Below are 20,184 nucleotides of genomic sequence, written 5' to 3'. Positions count from 1 at the left end.
CAAATATAAAAAAATACATATAATAAGATTATAACAAGAATAAAAGTATAAGAACAATTACATAGAGTCTTAACAAGTTGTGATAGATCTTTCTATTATGGCTGTATGTTTCAATGACCTAGGCTCATACAACACGTTTATGAGTATAAATAAATAAATAAATATATAGCATTATGGATTAATTTGACTAAAACAAATACTCAGATTAAACATATTGTGGTCTTTCAACTGTGTCCATGTGATAAGGGCATGAACCTGAATGTATAAACTTATCCATTCACTTCTTTTGACTGGTCATAACATATGTACAAACATATAACATACGTGTAAAAGTTAAACAAAACATTAACATTTTCCAAATTTATTTTGTGTGTTCAAATGCCGCATTTGGAAAAAGCTGTGGAACCTTATTACAATTAAATAAAAAGCATTTTTTTTTTTCATTGAGAAAACTTGTTAATCGGTTAAATTCGACATATTTACAGTTACGTTAGCTCCGGTCGTAATAGTATTTACACATCAGTGACAGTTGACGTTACGTAGTATCAAGCGGTAATCATAGGCTAATTTACATGGCCAATCTTGCTATTCCTAAAGAACAAAAATCCTAAACCATTTCATTCATATCAAGATATAAATAACATACATGAGCGGAATGTAAATAATTTAACGTTACCTGAGCGGAGATTACATGCAATTGGCGAGGACGTGCGTGATTGGTGTATGAGAAATAGACCTTGCCATTTCATTGGACGCGGAAAAATAGAGATCGCAACGTGATTGATTTATAAAAGATAGAAGTCGTAACGTGATTGGTTTTTAAAAGATAGAAGTCGTAACGTGATTGGTTTTCAAAAGATAGAGGTCGTAACGTGATTGGTTTTCAAAAGATAGAGGTCATAACGTGATTGGTTTTTAAAAGATAGAAGTCGGCATACTATTGGATTAATTTTACAGACTTGTTGTTGTCAGGTACCGCCATCGAAGGGGCTAAGGGCTAGTCAGAACCTCGACATATCAGGGTTCTGTAGCTCTACTGCTGGCCAAAAAGTCACTTCTGGTGCAGGAAGATTTGCTGGATTTTTGAGGAGGGAAGCAAAAAGGAGCATGCATTCCCATACCGGGAGTTGAACCCGGGCCGCCTGGGTGAAAACCAGGAATCCTAACCGCTAGACCATATGGGATCTGGACACTTTAAACTGGCCATGGGCTTCTGGCGCACTTTCCATACATGTGGTCAGCGTGGGCGCAGGACCTTGTAGTGGCCTGTTGCTTTAGTTCTGTGACTGTAACAATGTGATAATAATTTGGCAAAACAAGAATTATCCAAAAGGACGGTTTTCTGAATTATATAGTGTTGTATGCATTCAGGGAATCTGTTTTTTCACTCAACCCGGGGGTTCAGTGTATTTGGGCAGATTCCTGTGATTGCAGAATTGATTCCTCAAACTGGTAATTAAGCTCTTGTCCAAGTGAAAATACTCATGTCATCCATTTGAAAACACACACGGCAACCTTTATCTAGAGGAAAAACTGGAGTCAACCCCTGGCTGCGTACGAGAAAACCAGGAATCCTAACTGCTAGACCATGTGGGAACTGGCCAGCTTTAACTGGCCACAAGCTTGTGGGCCACTTTCCATAAATGTGGCCAGTGTGGGCGCAGGGTTTTGTAGTGGCCTGTTGCTTTTGGTGTGTGACTGTAACAATGTGATAATAATTTGGCAATACAAGAATCATCCGAAGGGACGGTTTCTGTCAAGGTACAAAACTGACATGTTGTGAGGTTAATAATGAAAGTGAGACCAATTTTTAATCCGCAAAATTGCTGATTATTCGCTCGTTCAGTTTAATGCAGATTACAAATTATTCCCAATGTCCAGGTGGCAATTAGTGATAAGGCTTCAAAATGGCAAGCCTGTGACATCAAAACCACATGGCATTGCACCCTTCAAAGTAGTAAAGCGGTTACAGAGTAGCGATGAAATTGTTCATTCTAGAATCAACTGGCCCACCAGCCTGCATTTTGTGAGACGAATGGCAATACCAAAGCATGTCCGTGTCTCCCCTAGACATCGGAATGGGTGTGCAGAATGTGCCTTTTTTTGGAAAAAATAGAAGAATGCCTAGAGAGTTGCCTTTTCTTTTGGACTTTGGAGAAAAAAAACACAACAACAAAATAAGCCGGAGAAAAACAAGCACAGAGCGAGCCAGCCAGGAGTCGAACCTAGAATCTTCTGATCCGTAGTCAGACGCGTTATCCATTGCGCCACTGGCCCACCAAAAGTAAAGACCCCCGATTGTTACAGACTTGTTGGTTTTCGATGTGACGGTGGCAAGCATTGATGTCTGCTCATTCTCACCTTGTTATCAGGAGAACAGACTACCAGCCCTCCAGCCCTCCAGCCCTCCAGCCCACCAGCCCAGCAGCCCACGAGCCCTCCAGCCCACCATCCCTCCCTGGTGGTCTAGTGGTTAGGATTCGGCGCTCTCACCGCCGCGGCCCGGGTTCGATTCCCGGTCAGGGAAAGCTCTTTTGCCTTCCAATTGTGGACTGCGAATTCAAGCTCTGCTGACAGCTGTGAGAAAGCCAGCTCCAAGCCAAAACATTGGTGGGAACATGAAAAAAACACCTCCTTCGAGCCGGAGTTGAACCAGCGACCTAAGGATGGCCAACACTCCAACCTACAGTCCTCCGCTCTACCAGCTGAGCTATCGAAGGGGCTAAGGGCTAGTCAGAACCTCGACATATCAGGGTTCTGTAGCTCTACTGCTGGCCAAAAAGTCACTTCTGGTGCAGGAAGATTTGCTGGATTTTTGAGGAGGGAAGCAAAAAGGAGCATGCATTCCCATACCGGGAGTTGAACCCGGGCCGCCTGGGTGAAAACCAGGAATCCTAACCGCTAGACCATATGGGATCTGGACACTTTAAACTGGCCATGGGCTTCTGGCGCACTTTCCATACATGTGGTCAGCGTGGGCGCAGGACCTTGTAGTGGCCTGTTGCTTTAGTTCTGTGACTGTAACAATGTGATAATAATTTGGCAAAACAAGAATTATCCAAAAGGACGGTTTTCTGAATTATATAGTGTTGTATGCATTCAGGGAATCTGTTTTTTCACTCAACCCGGGGGTTCAGTGTATTTGGGCAGATTCCTGTGATTGCAGAATTGATTCCTCAAACTGGTAATTAAGCTCTTGTCCAAGTGAAAATACTCGTGTCATCCATTTGAAAACACACACGGCAACCTTTATCTAGAGGAAAAACTGGAGTCAACCCCTGGCTGCGTACGAGAAAACCAGGAATCCTAACTGCTAGACCATATGGGAACTGGCCAGCTTTAACTGGCCACAAGCTTGTGGGCCACTTTCCATAAATGTGGCCAGTGTGGGCGCAGGGTTTTGTAGTGGCCTGTTGCTTTTGGTGTGTGACTGTAACAATGTGATAATAATTTGGCAATACAAGAATCATCCGAAGGGACGGTTTACTGAAATATATAGTGTTGCATGCATTCAAGGGACATGTTTGTTGACTCACCCATGGTTCAGTTTTTTGGCCAGAATCCTGTGATTGCTGAATTTATACCTCGAACTGGTAATTAAGGTCTTGTCCAGGTGAAAATACTTGTGTCATGCATCTGAAAACACACATGGCAACCGTTATCTAGAGGAAAAACTGCCTATCGTCGGTCTGTCAAGGTACAAAACTGACATGTTGTGAGGTTAATAATGAAAGTGAGACCAATTTTTAATCCGCAAAATTGCTGATTATTCGCTCGTTCAGTTTAATGCAGATTACAAATTATTCTCAATGTCCAGGTGGCAATTAGTGATAAGGCTTCAAAATGGCAAGCCTGTGACATCAAAACCACATGGCATTGCACCCTTCAAAGTAGTAAAGCGGTTACAGAGTAGCGATGAAATTGTTCTTTCTAGAATCAACTGGCCCACCAGCCTGCATTTTGTGAGACGAATGGCAATACCAAAGCATGTCCGTGTCTCCCCTAGACATCGGAATGGGTGTGCAGAATGTGCCTTTTTTTGGAAAAAATAGAAGAATGCCTAGAGAGTTGCCTTTTCTTTTGGACTTTGGAGAAAAAAAACACAACAACAAAATAAGCCGGAGAAAAACAAGCACAGAGCGAGCCAGCCAGGAGTCGAACCTAGAATCTTCTGATCCGTAGTCAGACGCGTTATCCATTGCGCCACTGGCCCACCATTAGTAAAGACCCCCGATTGTTACAGACTTGTTGGTTTTCGATGTGACGGTGGCAAGCATTGATGTCTGCTCATTCTCACCTTGTTATCAGGAGAACAGACTACCAGCCCTCCAGCCCACCAGCCCACCAGCCCACCAGCCCACGAGCCCTCCAGCCCTCCTGCCCACCAGCCCACGAGCCCTCCAGCCCACGAGCCCTCCAGCCCACCATCCATCCCTGGTGGTCTAGTGGTTAGGATTCGGCGCTCTCACCGCCACGGCCCGGGTTCGATTCCCGGTCAGGGAAAGCTCTTTTGCCTTCCAATTGTGGACTGCGAATTCAAGCTCTGCTGACAGCTGTGAGAAAGCCAGCTCCAAGCCAAAACATTGGTGGGAACATGAAAAAAACACCTCCTTCGAGCCGGAGTTGAACCAGCGACCTAAGGATAGCCAACACTCCAACCTACAGTCCTCCGCTCTACCAGCTGAGCTATCGAAGGGGCTAAGGGCTAGTCAGAACCTCGACATATCAGGGTTCTGTAGCTCTACTGCTGGCCAAAAAGTCACTTCTGGTGCAGGAAGATTTGCTGGATTTTTGAGGAGGGAAGCAAAAAGGAGCATGCATTCCCATACCGGGAGTTGAACCCGGGCCGCCTGGGTGAAAACCAGGAATCCTAACCGCTAGACCATATGGGATCTGGACACTTTAAACTGGCCATGGGCTTCTGGCGCACTTTCCATACATGTGGTCAGCGTGGGCGCAGGACCTTGTAGTGGCCTGTTGCTTTAGTTCTGTGACTGTAACAATGTGATAATAATTTGGCAAAACAAGAATTATCCAAAAGGACGGTTTTCTGAATTATATAGTGTTGTATGCATTCAGGGAATCTGTTTTTTCACTCAACCCGGGGGTTCAGTGTATTTGGGCAGATTCCTGTGATTGCAGAATTGATTCCTCAAACTGGTAATTAAGCTCTTGTCCAAGTGAAAATACTCATGTCATCCATTTGAAAACACACACGGCAACCTTTATCTAGAGGAAAAACTGGAGTCAACCCCTGGCTGCGTACGAGAAAACCAGGAATCCTAACTGCTAGACCATATGGGAACTGGCCAGCTTTAACTGGCCACAAGCTTGTGGGCCACTTTCCATAAATGTGGCCAGTGTGGGCGCAGGGTTTTGTAGTGGCCTGTTGCTTTTGGTGTGTGACTGTAACAATGTGATAATAATTTGGCAATACAAGAATCATCCGAAGGGACGGTTTCTGTCAAGGTACAAAACTGACATGTTGTGAGGTTAATAATGAAAGTGAGACCAATTTTTAATCCGCAAAATTGCTGATTATTCGCTCGTTCAGTTTAATGCAGATTACAAATTATTCTCAATGTCCAGGTGGCAATTAGTGATAAGGCTTCAAAATGGCAAGCCTGTGACATCAAAACCACATGGCATTGCACCCTTCAAAGTAGTAAAGCGGTTACAGAGTAGCGATGAAATTGTTCTTTCTAGAATCAACTGGCCCACCAGCCTGCATTTTGTGAGACGAATGGCAATACCAAAGCATGTCCGTGTCTCCCCTAGACATCGGAATGGGTGTGCAGAATGTGCCTTTTTTTGGAAAAAATAGAAGAATGCCTAGAGAGTTGCCTTTTCTTTTGGACTTTGGAGAAAAAAAACACAACAACAAAATAAGCCGGAGAAAAACAAGCACAGAGCGAGCCAGCCAGGAGTCGAACCTAGAATCTTCTGATCCGTAGTCAGACGCGTTATCCATTGCGCCACTGGCCCACCATTAGTAAAGACCCCCGATTGTTACAGACTTGTTGGTTTTCGATGTGACGGTGGCAAGCATTGATGTCTGCTCATTCTCACCTTGTTATCAGGAGAACAGACTACCAGCCCTCCAGCCCACCAGCCCACCAGCCCACCAGCCCACCAGCCCACCAGCCCACCAGCCCACCAGCCCACGAGCCCTCCAGCCCACGAGCCCTCCAGCCCTCCTGCCCACCAGCCCACGAGCCCTCCAGCCCATATGGGAACTGGCCAGCTTTAACTGGCCACAAGCTTGTGGGCCACTTTCCATAAATGTGGCCAGTGTGGGCGCAGGGTTTTGTAGTGGCCTGTTGCTTTTGGTGTGTGACTGTAACAATGTGATAATAATTTGGCAATACAAGAATCATCCGAAGGGACGGTTTACTGAAATATATAGTGTTGCATGCATTCAAGGGACATGTTTGTTGACTCACACATGGTTCAGTTTTTTGGCCAGAATCCTGTGATTGCTGAATTTATACCTCGAACTGGTAATTAAGGTCTTGTCCAGGTGAAAATACTTGTGTCATGCATCTGAAAACACACATGGCAACCGTTATCTAGAGGAAAAACTGCCTATCGTCGGTCTGTCAAGGTACAAAACTGACATGTTGTGAGGTTAATAATGAAAGTGAGACCAATTTTTAATATGCTGATTATTCGCTCGTTCAGTTTAATGCAGATTACAAATTATTCTCAATGTCCAGGTGGCAATTAGTGATAAGGCTTCAAAATGGCAAGCCTGTGACATCAAAACCACATGGCATTGCACCCTTCAAAGTAGTAAAGCGGTTACAGAGTAGCGATGAAATTGTTCATTCTAGAATCAACTGGCCCACCAGCCTGCATTTTGTGAGACTGCATGTCCGTGTCTCCCCTAGACATCGGAATGGGTGTGCAGAATGTGCCTTTTTTTGGAAAAAATAGAAGAATGCCTAGAGAGTTGCCTTTTCTTTTGGACTTTGGAGAAAAAAAACACAACAACAAAATAAGCCGGAGAAAAACAAGCACAGAGCGAGCCAGCCAGGAGTCGAACCTAGAATCTTCTGATCCGTAGTCAGACGCGTTATCCATTGCGCCACTGGCCCACCAAAAGTAAAGACCCCCGATTGTTACAGACTTGTTGGTTTTCGATGTGACGGTGGCAAGCATTGATGTCTGCTCATTCTCACCTTGTTATCAGGAGAACAGACTACCAGCCCTCCAGCCCTCCAGCCCACCAGCCCAGCAGCCCACGAGCCCTCCAGCCCACCATCCCTCCCTGGTGGTCTAGTGGTTAGGATTCGGCGCTCTCACCGCCGCGGCCCGGGTTCGATTCCCGGTCAGGGAAAGCTCTTTTGCCTTCCAATTGTGGACTGCGAATTCAAGCTCTGCTGACAGCTGTGAGAAAGCCAGCTCCAAGCCAAAACATTGGTGGGAACATGAAAAAAACACCTCCTTCGAGCCGGAGTTGAACCAGCGACCTAAGGATGGCCAACACTCCAACCTACAGTCCTCCGCTCTACCAGCTGAGCTATCGAAGGGGCTAAGGGCTAGTCAGAACCTCGACATATTAGGGTTCTGTAGCTCTACTGCTGGCCAAAAAGTCACTTCTGGTGCAGGAAGATTTGCTGGATTTTTGAGGAGGGAAGCAAAAAGGAGCATGCATTCCCATACCGGGAGTTGAACCCGGGCCGCCTGGGTGAAAACCAGGAATCCTAACCGCTAGACCATATGGGATCTGGACACTTTAAACTGGCCATGGGCTTCTGGCGCACTTTCCATACATGTGGTCAGCGTGGGCGCAGGACCTTGTAGTGGCCTGTTGCTTTAGTTCTGTGACTGTAACAATGTGATAATAATTTGGCAAAACAAGAATTAGCCAAAAGGACGGTTTTCTGAATTATATAGTGTTGTATGCATTCAGGGAATCTGTTTTTTCACTCAACCCGGGGGTTCAGTGTATTTGGGCAGATTCCTGTGATTGCAGAATTGATTCCTCAAACTGGTAATTAAGCTCTTGTCCAAGTGAAAATACTCGTGTCATCCATTTGAAAACACACACGGCAACCTTTATCTAGAGGAAAAACTGGAGTCAACCCCTGGCTGCGTACGAGAAAACCAGGAATCCTAACTGCTAGACCATATGGGAACTGGCCAGCTTTAACTGGCCACAAGCTTGTGGGCCACTTTCCATAAATGTGGCCAGTGTGGGCGCAGGGTTTTGTAGTGGCCTGTTGCTTTTGGTGTGTGACTGTAACAATGTGATAATAATTTGGCAATACAAGAATCATCCGAAGGGACGGTTTACTGAAATATATAGTGTTGCATGCATTCAAGGGACATGTTTGTTGACTCACCCATGGTTCAGTTTTTTGGCCAGAATCCTGTGATTGCTGAATTTATACCTCGAACTGGTAATTAAGGTCTTGTCAAGGTGAAAATACTTGTGTCATGCATCTGAAAACATACATGGCAACCGTTATCTAGAGGAAAAACTGCCTATCGTCGGTCTGTCAAGGTACAAAACTGACATGTTGTGAGGTTAATAATGAAAGTGAGACCAATTTTTAATCCGCAAAATTGCTGATTATTCGCTCGTTCAGTTTAATGCAGATTACAAATTATTCTCAATGTCCAGGTGGCAATTAGTGATAAGTCTTCAAAATGGCAAGCCTGTGACATCAAAACCACATGGCATTGCACCCTTCAAAGTAGTAAAGCGGTTACAGAGTAGCGATGAAATTGTTCTTTCTAGAATCAACTGGCCCACCAGCCTGCATTTTGTGAGACGAATGGCAATACCAAAGCATGTCCGTGTCTCCCCTAGACATCGGAATGGGTGTGCAGAATGTGCCTTTTTTTGGAAAAAATAGAAGAATGCCTAGAGAGTTGCCTTTTCTTTTGGACTTTGGAGAAAAAAAACACAACAACAAAATAAGCCGGAGAAAAACAAGCACAGAGCAAGCCAGCCAGGAGTCGAACCTAGAATCTTCTGATCCGTAGTCAGACGCGTTATCCATTGCGCCACTGGCCCACCATTAGTAAAGACCCCCGATTGTTACAGACTTGTTGGTTTTCGATGTGACGGTGGCAAGCATTGATGTCTGCTCATTCTCACCTTGTTATCAGGAGAACAGACTACCAGCCCTCCAGCCCACCAGCCCACCAGCCCACGAGCCCTCCAGCCCTCCTGCCCACCAGCCCACGAGCCCTCCAGCCCACCATCCATGCCTGGTGGTCTAGTGGTTAGGATTCGGCGCTCTCACCGCCGCGGCCCGGGTTCGATTCCCGGTCAGGGAAAGCTCTTTTGCCTTCCAATTGTGGACTGCGAATTCAAGCTCTGCTGACAGCTGTGAGAAAGCCAGCTCCAAGCCAAAACATTGGTGGGAACATGAAAAAAACACCTCCTTCGAGCCGGAGTTGAACCAGCGACCTAAGGATGGCCAACACTCCAACCTACAGTCCTCCGCTCTACCAGCTGAGCTATCGAAGGGGCTAAGGGCTAGTCAGAACCTCGACATATCAGGGTTCTGTAGCTCTACTGCTGGCCAAAAAGTCACTTCTGGTGCAGGAAGATTTGCTGGATCAGAACCTCGACATATCAGGGTTCTGTAGCTCTACTGCTGGCCAAAAAGTCACTTCTGGTGCAGGAAGATTTGCTGGATTTTTGAGGAGGGAAGCAAAAAGGAGCATGCATTCCCATACCGGGAGTTGAACCCGGGCCGCCTGGGAGAAAACCAGGAATCCTAACCGCTAGACCATATGGGATTTGGACACTTTAAACTGGCCATGGGCTTCTGGCGCACTTTCCATACATGTGGTCAGCGTGGGCGAAGGACCTTGTAGTGGCCTGTTGCTTTAGTTCTGTGACTGTAACAATGTGATAATAATTTGGCAAAACAAGAATTATGCAAAAGGACGGTTTTCTGAATTATATAGTGTTGTATGCATTCAGGGAATCTGTTTTTTCACTCAACCCGGGGGTTCAGTGTATTTGGGCAGATTCCTGTGATTGCAGAATTGATTCCTCAAACTGGTAATTAAGCTCTTGTCCAAGTGAAAATACTCGTGTCATCCATTTGAAAACACACACGGCAACCTTTATCTAGAGGAAAAACTGGAGTCAACCCCTGGCTGCGTACAAGAAAACCAGGAATCCTAACTGCTAGACCATATGGGAACTGGCCAGCTTTAACTGGCCACAAGCTTGTGGGCCACTTTCCATAAATGTGGCCAGTGTGGGCGCAGGGTTTTGTAGTGGCCTGTTGCTTTTGGTGTGTGACTGTAACAATGTGATAATAATTTGGCAATACAAGAATCATCCGAAGGGACGGTTTACTGAAATATATAGTGTTGCATGCATTCAAGGGACATGTTTGTTGACTCACACAAGGTTCAGTTTTTTGGCCAGAATCCTGTGATTGCTGAATTTATACCTCGAACTGGTAATTAAGGTCTTGTCCAGGTGAAAATACTTGTGTCATGCATCTGAAAACACACATGGCAACCGTTATCTAGAGGAAAAACTGCCTATCGTCGGTCTGTCAAGGTACAAAACTGACATGTTGTGAGGTTAATAATGAAAGTGAGACCAATTTTTAATATGCTGATTATTCGCTCGTTCAGTTTAATGCAGATTACAAATTATTCTCAATGTCCAGGTGGCAATTAGTGATAAGGCTTCAAAATGGCAAGCCTGTGACATCAAAACCACATGGCATTGCACCCTTCAAAGTAGTAAAGCGGTTACAGAGTAGCGATGAAATTGTTCATTCTAGAATCAACTGGCCCACCAGCCTGCATTTTGTGAGACGAATGGCAATACCAAAGCATGTCCGTGTCTCCCCTAGACATCGGAATGGGTGTGCAGAATGTGCCTTTTTTTGGAAAAAATAGGATTCGGCGCTCTCACCGCCGCAGCCCGGGTTCGATTCCCGGTCAGGGAAAGCTCTTTTGCCTTCCAATTGTGGAATTGTTACAGACTTGTTGGTTTTCGATGTGACGGTGGCAAGCATTGATGTCTGCTCATTCTCACCTTGTTATCAGGAGAACAGACTACCAGCCCACCAGCCCACGAGCCCTCCAGCCCTCCTGCCCACCAGCCCACGAGCCCTCCAGCCCACCATCCATCCCTGGTGGTCTAGTGGTTAGGATTCGGCGCTCTCACCGCTGCGGCCCGGGTTCGATTCCCGGTCAGGGAAAGCTCTTTTGCCTTCCAATTGTGGACTGCGAATTCAAGCTCTGCTGACAGCTGTGAGAAAGCCAGCTCCAAGCCAAAACATTGGTGGGAACATGAAAAAAACACCTCCTTCGAGCCGGAGTTGAACCAGCGACCTAAGGATGGCCAACACTCCAACCTACAGTCCTCCGCTCTACCAGCTGAGCTATCGAAGGGGCTAAGGGCTAGTCAGAACCTCGACATATCAGGGTTCTGTAGCTCTACTGCTGGCCAAAAAGTCACTTCTGGTGCAATGAAGATTTGCTGGATCAGAACCTCGACATATCAGGGTTCTGTAGCTCTACTGCTGGCCAAAAAGTCACTTCTGGTGCAGGAAGATTTGCTGGATTTTTGAGGAGGGAAGCAAAAAGGAGCATGCATTCCCATACCGGGAGTTGAACCCGGGCCGCCTGGGAGAAAACCAGGAATCCTAACCGCTAGACCATATGGGATTTGGACACTTTAAACTGGCCATGGGCTTCTGGCGCACTTTCCATACATGTGGTCAGCGTGGGCGAAGGACCTTGTAGTGGCCTGTTGCTTTAGTTCTGTGACTGTAACAATGTGATAATAATTTGGCAAAACAAGAATTATGCAAAAGGACGGTTTTCTGAATTATATAGTGTTGTATGCATTCAGGGAATCTGTTTTTTCACTCAACCCGGGGGTTCAGTGTATTTGGGCAGATTCCTGTGATTGCAGAATTGATTCCTCAAACTGGTAATTAAGCTCTTGTCCAAGTGAAAATACTCGTGTCATCCATTTGAAAACACACACGGCAACCTTTATCTAGAGGAAAAACTGGAGTCAACCCCTGGCTGCGTACAAGAAAACCAGGAATCCTAACTGCTAGACCATATGGGAACTGGCCAGCTTTAACTGGCCACAAGCTTGTGGGCCACTTTCCATAAATGTGGCCAGTGTGGGCGCAGGGTTTTGTAGTGGCCTGTTGCTTTTGGTGTGTGACTGTAACAATGTGATAATAATTTGGCAATACAAGAATCATCCGAAGGGACGGTTTACTGAAATATATAGTGTTGCATGCATTCAAGGGACATGTTTGTTGACTCACACAAGGTTCAGTTTTTTGGCCAGAATCCTGTGATTGCTGAATTTATACCTCGAACTGGTAATTAAGGTCTTGTCCAGGTGAAAATACTTGTGTCATGCATCTGAAAACACACATGGCAACCGTTATCTAGAGGAAAAACTGCCTATCGTCGGTCTGTCAAGGTACAAAACTGACATGTTGTGAGGTTAATAATGAAAGTGAGACCAATTTTTAATATGCTGATTATTCGCTCGTTCAGTTTAATGCAGATTACAAATTATTCTCAATGTCCAGGTGGCAATTAGTGATAAGGCTTCAAAATGGCAAGCCTGTGACATCAAAACCACATGGCATTGCACCCTTCAAAGTAGTAAAGCGGTTACAGAGTAGCGATGAAATTGTTCATTCTAGAATCAACTGGCCCACCAGCCTGCATTTTGTGAGACGAATGGCAATACCAAAGCATGTCCGTGTCTCCCCTAGACATCGGAATGGGTGTGCAGAATGTGCCTTTTTTTGGAAAAAATAGAAGAATGCCTAGAGAGTTGCCTTTTGTTTTGGACTTTGGAGAAAAAAAACACAACAACAAAATAAGCCGGAGAAAAACAAGCACAGAGCGAGCCAGCCAGGAGTCGAACCTAGAATCTTCTGATCCGTAGTCAGACGCGTTATCCATTGCGCCACTGGCCCACCAAAAGTAAAGACCCCCGATTGTTACAGACTTGTTGGTTTTCGATGTGACGGTGGCAAGCATTGATGTCTGCTCATTCTCACCTTGTTATCAGGAGAACAGACTACCAGCCCTCAAGCCCACCAGCCCAGCAGCCCACGAGCCCTCCAGCCCTCCCTGGTGGTCTAGTGGTTAGGATTCGCCGCTCTCACCGCCGCGGCCCGGGTTCGATTCCCGGTCAGGGAAAGCTCTTTTGCCTTCCAATTGTGGACTGCGAATTCAAGCTCTGCTGACAGCTGTGAGAAAGCCAGCTCCAAGCCAAAACATTGGTGGGAACATGAAAAAAACACCTCCTTCGAGCCGGAGTTGAACCAGCGACCTAAGGATGGCCAACACTCCAACCTACAGTCCTCCGCTCTACCAGCTGAGCTATCGAAGGGGCTAAGGGCTAGTCAGAACCTCGACATATCAGGGTTCTGTAGCTCTACTGCTGGCCAAAAAGTCACTTCTGGTGCAGGAAGATTTGCTGGATTTTTGAGGAGGGAAGCAAAAAGGAGCATGCATTCCCATACCGGGAGTTGAACCCGGGCCGCCTGGGTGAAAACCAGGAATCCTAACCGCTAGACCATATGGGATTTGGACACTTTAAACTGGCCATGGGCTTCTGGCGCACTTTCCATACATGTGGTCAGCGTGGGCGAAGGACCTTGTAGTGGCCTGTTGCTTTAGTTCTGTGACTGTAACAATGTGATAATAATTTGGCAAAACAAGAATTATGCAAAAGGACGGTTTTCTGAATTATATAGTGTTGTATGCATTCAGGGAATCTGTTTTTTCACTCAACCCGGGGGTTCAGTGTATTTGGGCAGATTCCTGTGATTGCAGAATTGATTCCTCAAACTGGTAATTAAGCTCTTGTCCAAGTGAAAATACTCGTGTCATCCATTTGAAAACACACACGGCAACCTTTATCTAGAGGAAAAACTGGAGTCAACCCCTGGCTGCGTACAAGAAAACCAGGAATCCTAACTGCTAGACCATATGGGAACTGGCCAGCTTTAACTGGCCACAAGCTTGTGGGCCACTTTCCATAAATGTGGCCAGTGTGGGCGCAGGGTTTTGTAGTGGCCTGTTGCTTTTGGTGTGTGACTGTAACAATGTGATAATAATTTGGCAATACAAGAATCATCCGAAGGGACGGTTTACTGAAATATATAGTGTTGCATGCATTCAAGGGACATGTTTGTTGACTCACACATGGTTCAGTTTTTTGGCCAGAATCCTGTGATTGCTGAATTTATACCTCGAACTGGTAATTAAGGTCTTGTCCAGGTGAAAATACTTGTGTCATGCATCTGAAAACACACATGGCAACCGTTATCTAGAGGAAAAACTGCCTATCGTCGGTCTGTCAAGGTACAAAACTGACATGTTGTGAGGTTAATAATGAAAGTGAGACCAATTTTTAATATGCTGATTATTCGCTCGTTCAGTTTAATGCAGATTACAAATTATTCTCAATGTCCAGGTGGCAATTAGTGATAAGGCTTCAAAATGGCAAGCCTGTGACATCAAAACCACATGGCATTGCACCCTTCAAAGTAGTAAAGCGGTTACAGAGTAGCAATGAAATTGTTCATTCTAGAATCAACTGGCCCACCAGCCTGCATTTTGTGAGACGAATGGCAATACCAAAGCATGTCCGTGTCTCCCCTAGACATCGGAATGGGTGTGCAGAATGTGCCTTTTTTTGGAAAAAATAGAAGAATGCCTAGAGAGTTGCCTTTGCTTTTGGACTTTGGAGAAAAAAAACACAACAACAAAATAAGCCGGAGAAAAACAAGCACAGAGCGAGCCAGCCAGGAGTCGAACCTAGAATCTTCTGATCCGTAGTCAGATGCGTTATCCATTGCGCCACTGGCCCACCAAAAGTAAAGACCCCCGATTGTTACAGACTTGTTGGTTTTCGATGTGACGGTGGCAAGCATTGATGTCTGCTCATTCTCACCTTGTTATCAGGAGAACAGACTACCAGCCCTCCAGCCCTCCAGCCCACCAGCCCACCAGCCCAGCAGCCCACGAGCCCTCCAGCCCTCCCTGGTGGTCTAGTGGTTAGGATTCGGCGCTCTCACCGCCGCGGCCCGGGTTCGATTCCCGGTCAGGGAAAGCTCTTTTGCCTTCCAATTGTGGACTGCGAATTCAAGCTCTGCTGACAGCTGTGAGAAAGCCAGCTCCAAGCCAAAACATTGGTGGGAACATGAAAAAAACACCTCCTTCGAGCCGGAGTTGAACCAGCGACCTAAGGATGGCCAACACTCCAACCTACAGTCCTCCACTCTACCAGCTGAGCTATCGAAGGGGCTAAGGGCTAGTCAGAACCTCGACATATCAGGGTTCTGTAGCTCTACTGCTGGCCAAAAAGTCACTTCTGGTGCAGGAAGATTTGCTGGATTTTTGAGGAGGGAAGCAAAAAGGAGCATGCATTCCCATACCGGGAGTTGAACCCGGGCCGCCTGGGTGAAAACCAGGAATCCTAACCGCTAGACCATATGGGATCTGGACACTTTAAACTGGCCATGGGCTTCTGGCGCACTTTCCATACATGTGGTCAGCGTGGGCGCAGGACCTTGTAGTGGCCTGTTGCTTTAGTTCTGTGACTGTAACAATGTGATAATAATTTGGCAAAACAAGAATTATCCAAAAGGACGGTTTTCTGAATTATATAGTGTTGTATGCATTCAGGGAATCTGTTTTTTCACTCAACCCGGGGGTTCAGTGTATTTGGGCAGATTCCTGTGATTGCAGAATTGATTCCTCAAACTGGTAATTAAGCTCTTGTCCAAGTGAAAATACTCGTGTCATCCATTTGAAAACACACACGGCAACCTTTATCTAGAGGAAAAACTGGAGTCAACCCCTGGCTGCGTACGAGAAAACCAGGAATCCTAAATGCTAGACCATATGGGAACTGGCCAGCTTTAACTGGCCACAAGCTTGTGGGCCACTTTCCATAATTGTGGCCAGTGTGGGCGCAGGGTTTTGTAGTGGCCTGTTGCTTTTGGTGTGTGACTGTAACAATGTGATAATAATTTGGCAATACAAGAATCATCCGAAGGGACGGTTTACTGAAATATATAGTGTTGCATGCATTCAAGGGACATGTTTGTTGACTCACACATGGTTCAGTTTTTTGGCCAGAATCCTGTGATTGCTGAATTTATACCTCGAACTGGTAATTAAGGTCTTGTCCAGGTGAAAATACTTGTGTCATGCATCTGAAAACACACATGGCAACCGTTATCTAGAGGAAAAACTGCCTATCGTCGGTCTGTCAAGGTACAAAACTGACATGTTGTGAGGTTAATAATGAAAGTGAGACCAATTTTTAATATGCTGATTATTCGCTCGTTCAGTTTAATGCAGATTACAAATTATTCTCAATGTCCAGGTGGCAATTAGTGATAAGGCTTCAAAATGGCAAGCCTGTGACATCAAAACCACATGGCATTGCACCCTTCAAAGTAGTAAAGCGGTTACAGAGTAGCGATGAAATTGTTCTTTCTAGAATCAACTGGCCCACCAGCCTGCATTTTGTGAGACGAATGGCAATACCAAAGCATGTCCGTGTCTCCCCTAGACATCGGAATGGGTGTGCAGAATGTGCCTTTTTTTGGAAAAAATAGAAGAATGCCTAGAGAGTTGCCTTTTCTTTTGGACTTTGGAGAAAAAAAACACAACAACAAAATAAGCCGGAGAAAAACAAGCACAGAGCGAGCCAGCCAGGAGTCGAACCTAGAATCTTCTGATCCGTAGTCAGACGCGTTATCCATTGCGCCACTGGCCCACCATTAGTAAAGACCCCCGATTGTTACAGACTTGTTGGTTTTCGATGTGACGGTGGCAAGCATTGATGTCTGCTCATTCTCACCTTGTTATCAGGAGAACAGACTACCAGCCCTCCAGCCCACCAGCCCACCAGCCCACCAGCCCACGAGCCCTCCTGCCCACCAGCCCACGAGCCCTCCAGCCCACCATCCATCCCTGGTGGTCTAGTGGTTAGGATTCGGCGCTCTCACCGCCGCGGCCCGGGTTCGATTCCCGGTCAGGGAAAGCTCTTTTGCCTTCCAATTGTGGACTGCGAATTCAAGCTCTGCTGACAGCTGTGAGAAAGCCAGCTCCAAGCCAAAACATTGGTGGGAACATGAAAAAAACACCTCCTTCGAGCCGGAGTTGAACCAGCGACCTAAGGATGGCCAACACTCCAACCTACAGTCCTCTGCTCTACCAGCTGAGCTATCGAAGGGGCTAAGGGCTAGTCAGAACCTCGACATATCAGGGTTCTGTAGCTCTACTGCTGGCCAAAAAGTCACTTCTGGTGCAGGAAGATTTGCTGGATCAGAACCTCGACATATCAGGGTTCTGTAGCTCTACTGCTGGCCAAAAAGTCACTTCTGGTGCAGGAAGATTTGCTGGATTTTTGAGGAGGGAAGCAAAAAGGAGCATGCATTCCCATACCGGGAGTTGAACCCGGGCCGCCTGGGTGAAAACCAGGAATCCTAACCGCTAGACCATATGGGATCTGGACACTTTAAACTGGCCATGGGCTTCTGGCGCACTTTCCATACATGTGGTCAGCGTGGGCGCAGGACCTTGTAGTGGCCTGTTGCTTTAGTTCTGTGACTGTAACAATGTGATAATAATTTGGCAAAACAAGAATTATCCAAAAGGACGGTTTTCTGAATTATATAGTGTTGTATGCATTCAGGGAATCTGTTTTTTCACTCAACCCGGGGGTTCAGTGTATTTGGGCAGATTCCTGTGATTGCAGAATTGATTCCTCAAACTGGTAATTAAGCTCTTGTCCAAGTGAAAATACTCATGTCATCCATTTGAAAACACACACGGCAACCTTTATCTAGAGGAAAAACTGGAGTCAACCCCTGGCTGCGTACGAGAAAACCAGGAATCCTAACTGCTAGACCATGTGGGAACTGGCCAGCTTTAACTGGCCACAAGCTTGTGGGCCACTTTCCATAAATGTGGCCAGTGTGGGCGCAGGGTTTTGTAGTGGCCTGTTGCTTTTGGTGTGTGACTGTAACAATGTGATAATAATTTGGCAATACAAGAATCATCCGAAGGGACGGTTTCTGTCAAGGTACAAAACTGACATGTTGTGAGGTTAATAATGAAAGTGAGACCAATTTTTAATCCGCAAAATTGCTGATTATTCGCTCGTTCAGTTTAATGCAGATTACAAATTATTCCCAATGTCCAGGTGGCAATTAGTGATAAGGCTTCAAAATGGCAAGCCTGTGACATCAAAACCACATGGCATTGCACCCTTCAAAGTAGTAAAGCGGTTACAGAGTAGCGATGAAATTGTTCATTCTAGAATCAACTGGCCCACCAGCCTGCATTTTGTGAGACGAATGGCAATACCAAAGCATGTCCGTGTCTCCCCTAGACATCGGAATGGGTGTGCAGAATGTGCCTTTTTTTGGAAAAAATAGAAGAATGCCTAGAGAGTTGCCTTTTCTTTTGGACTTTGGAGAAAAAAAACACAACAACAAAATAAGCCGGAGAAAAACAAGCACAGAGCGAGCCAGCCAGGAGTCGAACCTAGAATCTTCTGATCCGTAGTCAGACGCGTTATCCATTGCGCCACTGGCCCACCAAAAGTAAAGACCCCCGATTGTTACAGACTTGTTGGTTTTCGATGTGACGGTGGCAAGCATTGATGTCTGCTCATTCTCACCTTGTTATCAGGAGAACAGACTACCAGCCCTCCAGCCCTCCAGCCCTCCAGCCCACCAGCCCAGCAGCCCACGAGCCCTCCAGCCCACCATCCCTCCCTGGTGGTCTAGTGGTTAGGATTCGGCGCTCTCACCGCCGCGGCCCGGGTTCGATTCCCGGTCAGGGAAAGCTCTTTTGCCTTCCAATTGTGGACTGCGAATTCAAGCTCTGCTGACAGCTGTGAGAAAGCCAGCTCCAAGCCAAAACATTGGTGGGAACATGAAAAAAACACCTCCTTCGAGCCGGAGTTGAACCAGCGACCTAAGGATGGCCAACACTCCAACCTACAGTCCTCCGCTCTACCAGCTGAGCTATCGAAGGGGCTAAGGGCTAGTCAGAACCTCGACATATCAGGGTTCTGTAGCTCTACTGCTGGCCAAAAAGTCACTTCTGGTGCAGGAAGATTTGCTGGATTTTTGAGGAGGGAAGCAAAAAGGAGCATGCATTCCCATACCGGGAGTTGAACCCGGGCCGCCTGGGTGAAAACCAGGAATCCTAACCGCTAGACCATATGGGATCTGGACACTTTAAACTGGCCATGGGCTTCTGGCGCACTTTCCATACATGTGGTCAGCGTGGGCGCAGGACCTTGTAGTGGCCTGTTGCTTTAGTTCTGTGACTGTAACAATGTGATAATAATTTGGCAAAACAAGAATTATCCAAAAGGACGGTTTTCTGAATTATATAGTGTTGTATGCATTCAGGGAATCTGTTTTTTCACTCAACCCGGGGGTTCAGTGTATTTGGGCAGATTCCTGTGATTGCAGAATTGATTCCTCAAACTGGTAATTAAGCTCTTGTCCAAGTGAAAATACTCATGTCATCCATTTGAAAACACACACGGCAACCTTTATCTAGAGGAAAAACTGGAGTCAACCCCTGGCTGCGTACGAGAAAACCAGGAATCCTAACTGCTAGACCATATGGGAACTGGCCAGCTTTAACTGGCCACAAGCTTGTGGGCCACTTTCCATAAATGTGGCCAGTGTGGGCGCAGGGTTTTGTAGTGGCCTGTTGCTTTTGGTGTGTGACTGTAACAATGTGATAATAATTTGGCAATACAAGAATCATCCGAAGGGACGGTTTCTGTCAAGGTACAAAACTGACATGTTGTGAGGTTAATAATGAAAGTGAGACCAATTTTTAATCCGCAAAATTGCTGATTATTCGCTCGTTCAGTTTAATGCAGATTACAAATTATTCTCAATGTCCAGGTGGCAATTAGTGATAAGGCTTCAAAATGGCAAGCCTGTGACATCAAAACCACATGGCATTGCACCCTTCAAAGTAGTAAAGCGGTTACAGAGTAGCGATGAAATTGTTCTTTCTAGAATCAACTGGCCCACCAGCCTGCATTTTGTGAGACGAATGGCAATACCAAAGCATGTCCGTGTCTCCCCTAGACATCGGAATGGGTGTGCAGAATGTGCCTTTTTTTGGAAAAAATAGAAGAATGCCTAG

The 20,184-nt window shown here is 46.1% G+C and overlaps 5 non-coding genes across 5 annotated transcripts; all 5 read left to right on the top strand.

Moving 5' to 3' along the window:
- The first annotated feature begins 2,455 nt into the window (after positions 1-2,455).
- trnae-cuc (transfer RNA glutamic acid (anticodon CUC)) lies at positions 2,456-2,527 on the top strand. Its single transcript has one exon. It is a non-coding gene; the product is annotated as a tRNA-Glu (tRNA).
- Positions 2,528-7,267: 4,740 nt separating this feature from the next.
- Positions 7,268-7,339, top strand: trnae-cuc (transfer RNA glutamic acid (anticodon CUC)). The gene has a single exon. It is a non-coding gene; the product is annotated as a tRNA-Glu (tRNA).
- A 7,685-nt stretch (positions 7,340-15,024) lies between these two features.
- Positions 15,025-15,096, top strand: trnae-cuc (transfer RNA glutamic acid (anticodon CUC)). Its single transcript has one exon. It is a non-coding gene; the product is annotated as a tRNA-Glu (tRNA).
- Positions 15,097-16,968: 1,872 nt separating this feature from the next.
- Positions 16,969-17,040, top strand: trnae-cuc (transfer RNA glutamic acid (anticodon CUC)). Its single transcript has one exon. It is a non-coding gene; the product is annotated as a tRNA-Glu (tRNA).
- A 1,739-nt stretch (positions 17,041-18,779) lies between these two features.
- On the top strand, positions 18,780-18,851 carry trnae-cuc (transfer RNA glutamic acid (anticodon CUC)). The gene has a single exon. It is a non-coding gene; the product is annotated as a tRNA-Glu (tRNA).
- Positions 18,852-20,184: the final 1,333 nt, after the last annotated feature.

This window comes from Carassius gibelio, chromosome A11, assembly GCF_023724105.1.
Source record: "Carassius gibelio isolate Cgi1373 ecotype wild population from Czech Republic chromosome A11, carGib1.2-hapl.c, whole genome shotgun sequence".
In the NCBI taxonomy this organism is placed as follows: domain Eukaryota; kingdom Metazoa; phylum Chordata; class Actinopteri; order Cypriniformes; family Cyprinidae; genus Carassius; species Carassius gibelio.
Note: the sequence above shows the minus strand (reverse complement) of the source record. Positions and strands in the feature narration are given on the sequence as shown.